The following is a 9,180-nucleotide window of genomic DNA, read 5'->3' on the forward strand; positions in this document are numbered from 1 at the left end:
AGATTTACTCAAATCATCATTAACCATGGTGCAAAAAGAAAAATTACAGTGGATTATTACGTCAAGAAGCCTTAATAGATACTTAAAACAATTAGGTAAGAGTAATGGTGGACTAAGGCAACGGGCAACTAGATGGTTAGGCACGCAAGGGCATTCTTCTCAATAGGGGCCTATAATGACCTAAAAATCAAAATCGATTAATTAATAAGGGGTACTCGATTAATTAATAAGGGCTACTTGGGATAACCTTTGCTAATAGTTTTTTAAAAAATTAAACGCTGCACATCATAGCTTTGGAAAGCATGATTTGTTTCTCGGATCACAATGATTCAATGATATCAAATTGCGCACAATTCTAGCTTACCAATGATCTGACAATCTGAGATCATAGATGACATTCAAACGATCCGATGATCAGACCCTCAGATTGCAGACGTTCCCTGTTCCAATGTTCGTGGGCTGTCATATTGCAGACGATCCAATATCATAAGGATCCAAGAATTTTTTTGGGTTCTCAGATCGCAAATGATCCAACGATCCGACGATCTCAGTATCTGACGATTCGAGCTCTCAGATCACGAATGATCCAACTTTTGGCTCTTAAATCACGGCGGACAATCCAGCTTTCCAATGATTCAGGCTCTCAAAGCGCGAACGATCCATCTTTCCGACAATTTGATCTCTTAGATCATGGATGCTTTCTAGTGATTTTGGGCTCTCATATTACAACGATTTGGGCTCTCAGATTGTGGAGGATCAAGATTTTTTGGTAATTACGCTCTCAGATCTTGGACGATCAAGTTTTCTGACAATCCAACAAAATGGATGATCCTTAATGATCCCATCATCCTACGATCCCAACATCCTATGATCCCAACATTCAAATGATCCTATTGGGCTGTGCAGCATAAGATCTAACTAATTCCACTATAGCGCAAGGACTCACAGTCGCAACTCAGCATCTTAGAGTAGCCGGCCTAGCTAGCCTATAGAACACAAGATCTGACTAATCCCACTAAAGCACAGAGCTAACAGTCGTAACTCACCAATAGAGATAATGCTGTTGCAAGAAACATGAGATCAGAATGTGAAGGCTTGATTGCAAGGCAGCAATGCAAGCACTCTCATAGACAGAGCATCATCACTTGTAAGCACAAGCTTAGCATTCGACAGTTTTGGATGCACATCATTACTGCTCACTGAGCTGGAAACCATCATTGAGCTTTTCAAAAGCTCTCAGGCTCTCCAAATGAAAAGATATCACAGCTTTGGCCATCATTGAGCTTGAAGCTCTAGGCTAAATTTGGTAGAAAAAGTGCAGCCAAGTGAGGGAGAAGTTGAAGATGAAAAATAAATGTGAGAGGGAGAAGAGGAAGAGGGAAAAAGATTTTTAGCCCTTCACCAAAGGTCCTTCTATATTTAATCCTTAGGGTTGCAACTCTCCTTTTCATGCTTTCATAGCCCTAACCTAATTGGTCCATTCACATTGGTCTTGTCTAGCCACACCTTGTCCGGTTCATTACGTATGGCCATTTTCCATCTTCCATTTCACTTGTGGCCATTTCCATCCTAAATTTCACACACCATACTTTAGCTTGAGGTGTATTCACATGGCTTGCATTTTGTGGACACATTGTTCACACATTGGCAATGATACGGAGCTCTTTTATGATTTTCTTTTACATCCATCATTTTTTGTCCATCAAGGATTCATGATGGGAGATTTGCCCCGAGACCAAGGAATTTTATGCATCATGGAGGTGTCTTAGTGTTGCCATATACACTCACCATGGGCATGACTTATCAAGAGTTTCAGGATGGTTGGATAATGCTTGGTGATGCATGGTGGTGATCTTGGAGTTGTTGATGTGTGTGGCTACATGACAGATGATGATCACGACTTTCACTGGTGGGAAGTAGTCCATGAGCCATGGTGTGACAAGATTGGGTCCTTTGAGAACATGTGTGGTTCATGCTTACACATGTGTTTCTATCACGTTGTGGTGTTCACATGGGCTCGACTATTTTTATGATCCATCCATGACATCTACTAGCCACCATCATCTAACTGATTCCCATTAACCCAGACAAATCTATTCATTGTATTATGATGCAGATGATGGTGTTGATGATATATCACACATACAAGCACATGGTGATACACATGCACATTATGATGATGATGTATCACATATACATGCACATTTTGATATTGATACACGTGCACATTGTAATGATATTGATGCATATGCACATATGATAATGATATATGTGGTATTGATGTGTGTGAGTTAGATCATGTGGACATGATCTCTAGGGCAAGGATGGCATTGAGCATTATGGGTGATGATCACAGGGGGTTGACTATAAGTAAACCCTCTGTATCACGTGCATTCAAGGCCTATTTTAAAGATCCCTTAACTAAGAATTTTTCATGAATAAAACGTACCTTTTTTCTATTCAACCTGTGAATACCCCCTTTAAATGCTACCCCTCTGTATGTAAAATATGTGTAAAAAATGGATTTTTAAAATCCCTTCTATTGAACCCACATGCTATGCTGACATATTTATGAGTGAACCCCTCGAGATGATGATAAGCCTATGCCTATCTACCTTCCTATGCCTATCTAACTTCCTAGGGATCGTTTGGATGCATTAGATGATCATGAGGATCTACTAGAGGATATTCGTGAGCATTTGACTTATAATACATTAGATGTCCATGAGTGTGTGATTAGTGATGCATCCATTGTTACACATGGGTTTGATGATACTTCACATGTGGGTTCATGGGATACCTACGAGCATATGTTATACCATCATGAGCATAGGCTTGTGTTTCTTATGTTAGATGTGCTAGGCAACTCTTTTAGGGTGTTCACATGTGGAGACATTCATGATTCGTCCACCACTACTGTCTAGTTCTCAGAGCTTTTATGATATTCATGTGGATATAGTTTATTTATTTAAGCAGCCAGACATTATACATGAGGGTAGTGATGACTTTCTTGAGGTAAGGCCTCATAGGAGAGGTGAGATTATGCACATGGATCTTGAGTGCTTTGTATTTGACATTGGTATTTTCTTAGATCCAATGATTATGTACGTTGACTTATCAAGGGATATGGGTCATATATGGGCACCATTAATGGAGATAGAGCGTGCTCATAGTAACCTGGACCGGCAGAAACGGTCGGTTCGGACCAGGTTGGAAACGGTGTTTTCGAGTTTCCGCGAGGTCAGAAACGGCAAGAAACGGAGTTTCTTTTGAATTTATTTTAGACATGTAAAAAACATGCATAGAGACATCCTATTAAATAAACTTATGTCAAGAGATGCAAAAAACATGCATAGAGACCTCAAACAAGACACATCAAAGACTCAAGTGGACATTAGAATCATAAAACTTAACAGAATGTAGATAATGGACATGTATGATGTCGCGGCAAATTCATGTGAACCATAAAAAACTGAAGGCTGAAGGCTGAAGCATACATAGCGAGCTACAAATTGTGATCATAATACATCATACATATCAGCAATGATCATCAAACTTGGGAGTCAGAGGTGCCCACTGTGGCACTGCCAATTTTCAAAATTAAATGGTTCAAAAACTACAAAATAACCGACATGTCGGCTGCCAAAAGAAATGCACGGAAACGGCGTTTCCGTCGGTCTGCCGTTTTCAGAAATGGCCGAACCATTTCCAGAGGGCGGAAACGCCGTTTCTGGTTACTATGAGCATGCTTATGATGATCACTCCAGAGACTTTTTTTCTAAACTGGCTTTCACTTGTATTAGTTTTGTTGAACATATATCGAGGCGTGCAAAAAAAAAACGTATACTAAGGAGTGCAAAAACCTTAAGTTTACATAAATTACCACAAGGAGTGCCAAAAAACATAAAACAACAAGAAACTAGAAAAGAAAAAAATCCAAAATCCAAAGGTAGAGAAATGTGTGGAGAACCCTCAAAAGAAGGACATAAAATTTGACCAAAATGCCCAAACAAAGTTTCCTCATGTCAGGTCAAAGTCTCTTGTTGTGCGAATTAATAAGAGTTTTCCACCACTCATGTTAAAGTTTTCTCACATCAGTGTCAACCCATTCACATTGCTTATTTCTATGCTGTAGAAGTCATTTGGCCTTAAATATTCCTCACATCAATGCATGTACTTGCTAACTTGGAGATCATGAACTCCTTTAGAAAGTGGAAAGCACAATGATGAGCTCTCAAAGCATTATGTAATCGATGTGCTCAAGGCAAAGTTTGCCATTCCACATGCTGGCCTTTGCTTCTTGGAGGAGTGGATGAAGAGAACAATAAACCTTTTTCTCTCTAATAGGAGAGCAAACATCAAGAGAATGAAACTGTCTCCTTCAATACCATTAATGCTACATTAGTAGAGTTTGATACCTTTAATGCCAAGAACTATACCAAACAAATCTCCCTTAGACACTCCCATTGTCTAAGTACTTTCACACCAGTAAAGTTTCCTCATGCTGACTTTAATCTTCTCAAAGTTTTCTCATGTTGTTGGATTCTACTTGCTTTTTACACCGACTTGAACCTGCCCAAAGTTTTCTCGTGTTGTTGGGCTATACTTGCTTTTCATAGCATTAGTTTGACACCATCAATGTCAAACTTTCAAACCATTAGATTAGCTCATGCACCTATTTTATAGTGTCCATTTTTAGATACCATGGGTGTCTAAGCCTTTGATATTGTCTCGTGTTAAAAAAATAATAATCTTGGCTTGAAAATAGAAGTACAGATGTTATCACCCCCACACACATTTTCTGAGTTTAAAATTTGAACACATATTATGTGCTAAAGCACAATAAATAAAAAATGTACACTGCCTAGGGTTTTTGTGTTCTTACCTTCCTAATGTTCATCTTCATCCTTCATTGGAACATATAACAAGAATACCAACTCCAAAGTGGTCAAGTTTTCAAATGGCATAGCATGACAAATCACACTTTTTGATGAAGATCATGTGGGCATATTCATGATGATGACTCAGTATAAGTACACCAAGGGGTGTAACACGACCAAAGATCTCAAAGCCATATGTGATCTAGCAGGAAGCAAAACAAATTGGAGCTCAGTTTGAGTCCATACCAACCATTGAATAATTTAAAGTTTTGGCTCATACATTCCCACTGTATAATTCCCTTAACAATTTTCCATAAGCTATAGGGGGGACATCCAGACAGTTGGGCCAACCTCCTCACATAAAGAGTTGAGGCATTTTTTTTTTGTCATCAAAATCAAAGGGTGGTCGTGCACAAACAACATATACAAAAGCCAAAAATTGACCCTCACTGTTAGGTATCGATGCCATGGCCAAATAGAAGAAAAAAGTGGCAAAATGTGGATTGAGTCAAAGTCGCATGACACCCAAGATCAAACAAAAAGGATGGTGAAACACCATTGAAGATGAGACTAACCATGTAATCACCTGGATCAAAGGGAAATCAAAGTCGTACAAAGTCCAAGACAATGGCTCAATGATGACCTAGATTAAATGGAAAATTTAGAGAACCATCATCGATGATGAAGCTAGCTATATACATGTCTCGGTTAAATGATAGCCGTGGTACACATTATAGACCCCAAAAATCAATATATTAATAGCTCTTGGGTCTAAGGGAAAGCTCATAATTCCATCCTTATGACTATAGTGTGAATCTGGCATCCAAGGTATCCTATATATAACTCATGGCCAGAATGTCCAGTGGTCCTAGCACAAAAGAATCTTCGCATAGGCCAAAAACAAGGTGCCCATCCAAAAGATATGCCACTTAATCAAGTACCATAAATCCCACGTGGCATATCATGCATGCAAAAACAAGATGCCACATGGCATATCATGCATGCAAAAACAAGATGCACATCCAAAATATATGCCACATAATCAAGTACCATAAATCCCAAGTGGCATATAATGCATCCAAAGATAAATGTCTTGGCTCCAAAGAACATAGGATCATGTCGCATCCATGGGAGCCAAATGCACGACTGATAGTTTGTATCATGCAAGAATAAATGTGAGTCAATGCCATCGGCCCATATAGAATCACTCGAGCCAAGACATAGCCACTCTACATAATTATATGTATGAGCATGATCCATACCATGTAACATTCCTCGTGTGCAAGACCATCTACATGTATATGATTATCCAAAGCAAAATCATGATCAACATGATCATTATAAGCATAGTCATCATTGAATACTGACTATCCACACATGAGAAATATGTAGCATCATCCACGAAGTCATTGACCATGTCTCCCAAAGCGGTTAAAGGTTTATGAATATAATTACTTGCCATGCTTGTCAAGAACAACCTCCAAAAATAATAATCAGTCCTTCTTCTTGCACCCTTTTAAAGAAAGATTCTAAACCCCGTTGTAATGTGATATCATATTCAACATGCATAGGGGAGTGGTCCATTGCTTTAAGCTACATACATACAAATAAATGAACATTAATTTTATATTATGATAAGGTAATCTTTATTTCGTAAAAGATAAGATACAGTTTGAGGTGATATATTTACAAATACAACTGGGATATCTACTCCTCTTCATGTGTAACATCGTGCTACAAGTTGTTTGCCATCTACCCATGTATAAACACAAATACTTAAAACTTCTATGCATAAGACTATGCATCATAAACTCTAAAAAGAGAAATATGCATAAAGCATAGAGCATAGATTATAAAGCATAGAGCATAGAGCATGCTTTATTGTAAGATAATCGCCCATTTTGTTACTTGGGATAGAGAGGCACCCCACGTAGTAAGATCAATCCCAACCCATTGTGAGAGCTATCTCATTAGTGCCTCTTTGAGACGATCCAATTTCTAAGTGATCTCCACAATATTGGGGGTCCTGCTGCCTAGTATGTTAGATCTAATTTTGATTTCTAGTCTCTTGTAAGGAAACACCTAACTCATCAGGTCCAAATGACTAGAACCATTAATCTATGAGGTTTTTCCTAAGCTACTAAGCACATTGTTGTTTGCTAATGTAAGTTACAACATGATTCATTTATTTACTCTTCTGCACACAGGTTCTTTTATCCATTAATGAATATATTCTTGTGCACAGGTTCCTTTTTCCCTTAATGAATACATTCTTTTTTTATCAAGTCATTCCATAGAGAAAGAAATTTATTGTAAGAACAGCCATAAATTCAAACCCTCAATGTCCCAAGTTTGTTCCATCTCCAATCCCTCGGCACACCGATCCACAAAACAATTTAGAGCTTACAACCATCACGGAAAAAATCACTCGCATAGTAGAACAAAAAGAGTCCCCTTCACCCTCTTCTTGCTATGGAAGACCTTTCAGCACAAGCTTGTAACTGCTGAAAAGAACCCTTTCCCTACCCTGTGGTGGGTTACCCAACAAAGGGTTACCCCAACCTCTATTCCAAGTATTTCTAGAGTTGGTTATACTTTCTTGCCACACACAACTAACTTTGAGAGCTCAAATCATACCAAACTGATTATGCTCTATTGGGATGCCACAAGCAAAGAGGCAAGTGTAGGAGGGATTGAGAGAGAGCAATTGAGGGAGAGAGAGTAAAGAGAAGTAGAGCATAAAAGAGGGGTTGTGAGGGGATCAGGAGTGAGAGAGGGTGAGAGGGTGAGAGAGAGGGTCAAGAGAGGGTGAGAGTGAGATTGAGAGAGTGAGAGAGTCAGGGTGAGAGGGAGTGGGCAAGGGAGAGGAAGAGCAAATGAGGGAGAGGGATAGGTTGCTAAGGGGATTATAACGAGAATGTGGGGGAGAGGGCGAGCTTCAAATCCTAGCAAGCAAACACACATACACACAAGAGAGAGCAAGACACAAGAGAGATGGATAGTTAAATTTTCTTATATCTTCTTCTTCTCTACTCAACCAACATAACATAAAGATAAGAGTACACACTATATGGGTTAGTACTCAACTACTACAACATACAAGGGTCAGTCCATAATGTGAACCCAACTAAATGAGTTGGCGCTATAACTATGCCAGTCTCTAGTAATCCAAAATGGCTGTCACACACCCTATCATCACACTAGCCACATATCACCCATAATCTCACCAACCATGCCAGTGGTGTAGATGCGAAAGCTATCACCCAGGCGGGTCAATGTCCTCCGTAGCACTAGTTGAGCTCGATATCTAAACACTCCCCCTCGAGCTCAACTCCACACACTGCACTCCAAGTAAGCTCCTAAACATGTGGAGCTTCTCTGTGCCCAATGCCTTCGTGAAGATGTCAGCCACCTGATCTTCTGTGCTGACATATACCAGATCTATAGCTCTTTCTAGAACCTTCTCTCTCACGAAGTGATAATGCACCTCAATGTGCTTCATTCTAGAATGATATACTGGGTTACTGGCCAACTGTATGCTGCTCATGTTGTCGCAATATATGACAACTGCCCTATCCACCACCATGGGCTCTCCCATGTCACCAAGTAGCTTCTGAAACCAAGCTACCTCACAAGCTACCATAGCAACACCCCTATACTCTGCCTTTGTACTTGACAAGGCAACTGTTGGCTACTTCTTATTGATTTAACTCATAGCAGCACTCCCAAATGAGAACATAAAACCACTGGTAGATCTCCTGTCTCTGCAATACTACTAGCCCAATCAACATCTCTGTAACCATGCAACTGTATCTCTGTACCAGCCTCATAGAAAAGTCCATAATCAACTGTGAACTTTATGTACCTGAGGATTTGTCTAGCCGCATCCAAGTGTGGCTTCCTAGGGTCCTGCATAAACTAACTCACAAGTCCAACAGCATAGCTCAAGTCTGTCCTTGTAATGGTCATGTAGATTAAACTACCCACTATGCGCCTGTTTGTAGTGGGGTCCTCTAAAATCTCAGTTGTATCTGCGGGAAAAGCTTTGTGTTCTTCTCCAATGGCACTCAAATAGGCTTACAGCCTATCATAGCATACTTGGACAACATGTCCAAGCCATATTGCCTCTACAATAGCAAAATGCCATGAGGTGATCTCACAACCTCTATGCCCGAGAAATACCGCAGATCACCCAAATCCTTCATCTCAAACTTCTGCTTCAAAACCATCCTGACATCATGTATGTCTGCATCACTATCACGAGTGATAATCAAGTCATCCACATAGATGACTAATAGCA

Source organism: Cibotium barometz, chromosome 31 (genome assembly GCF_041138505.1).
Source record: "Cibotium barometz isolate CiBa-2024 chromosome 31, ASM4113850v1, whole genome shotgun sequence".
In the NCBI taxonomy this organism is placed as follows: Eukaryota; Viridiplantae; Streptophyta; class Polypodiopsida; order Cyatheales; family Cibotiaceae; genus Cibotium; species Cibotium barometz.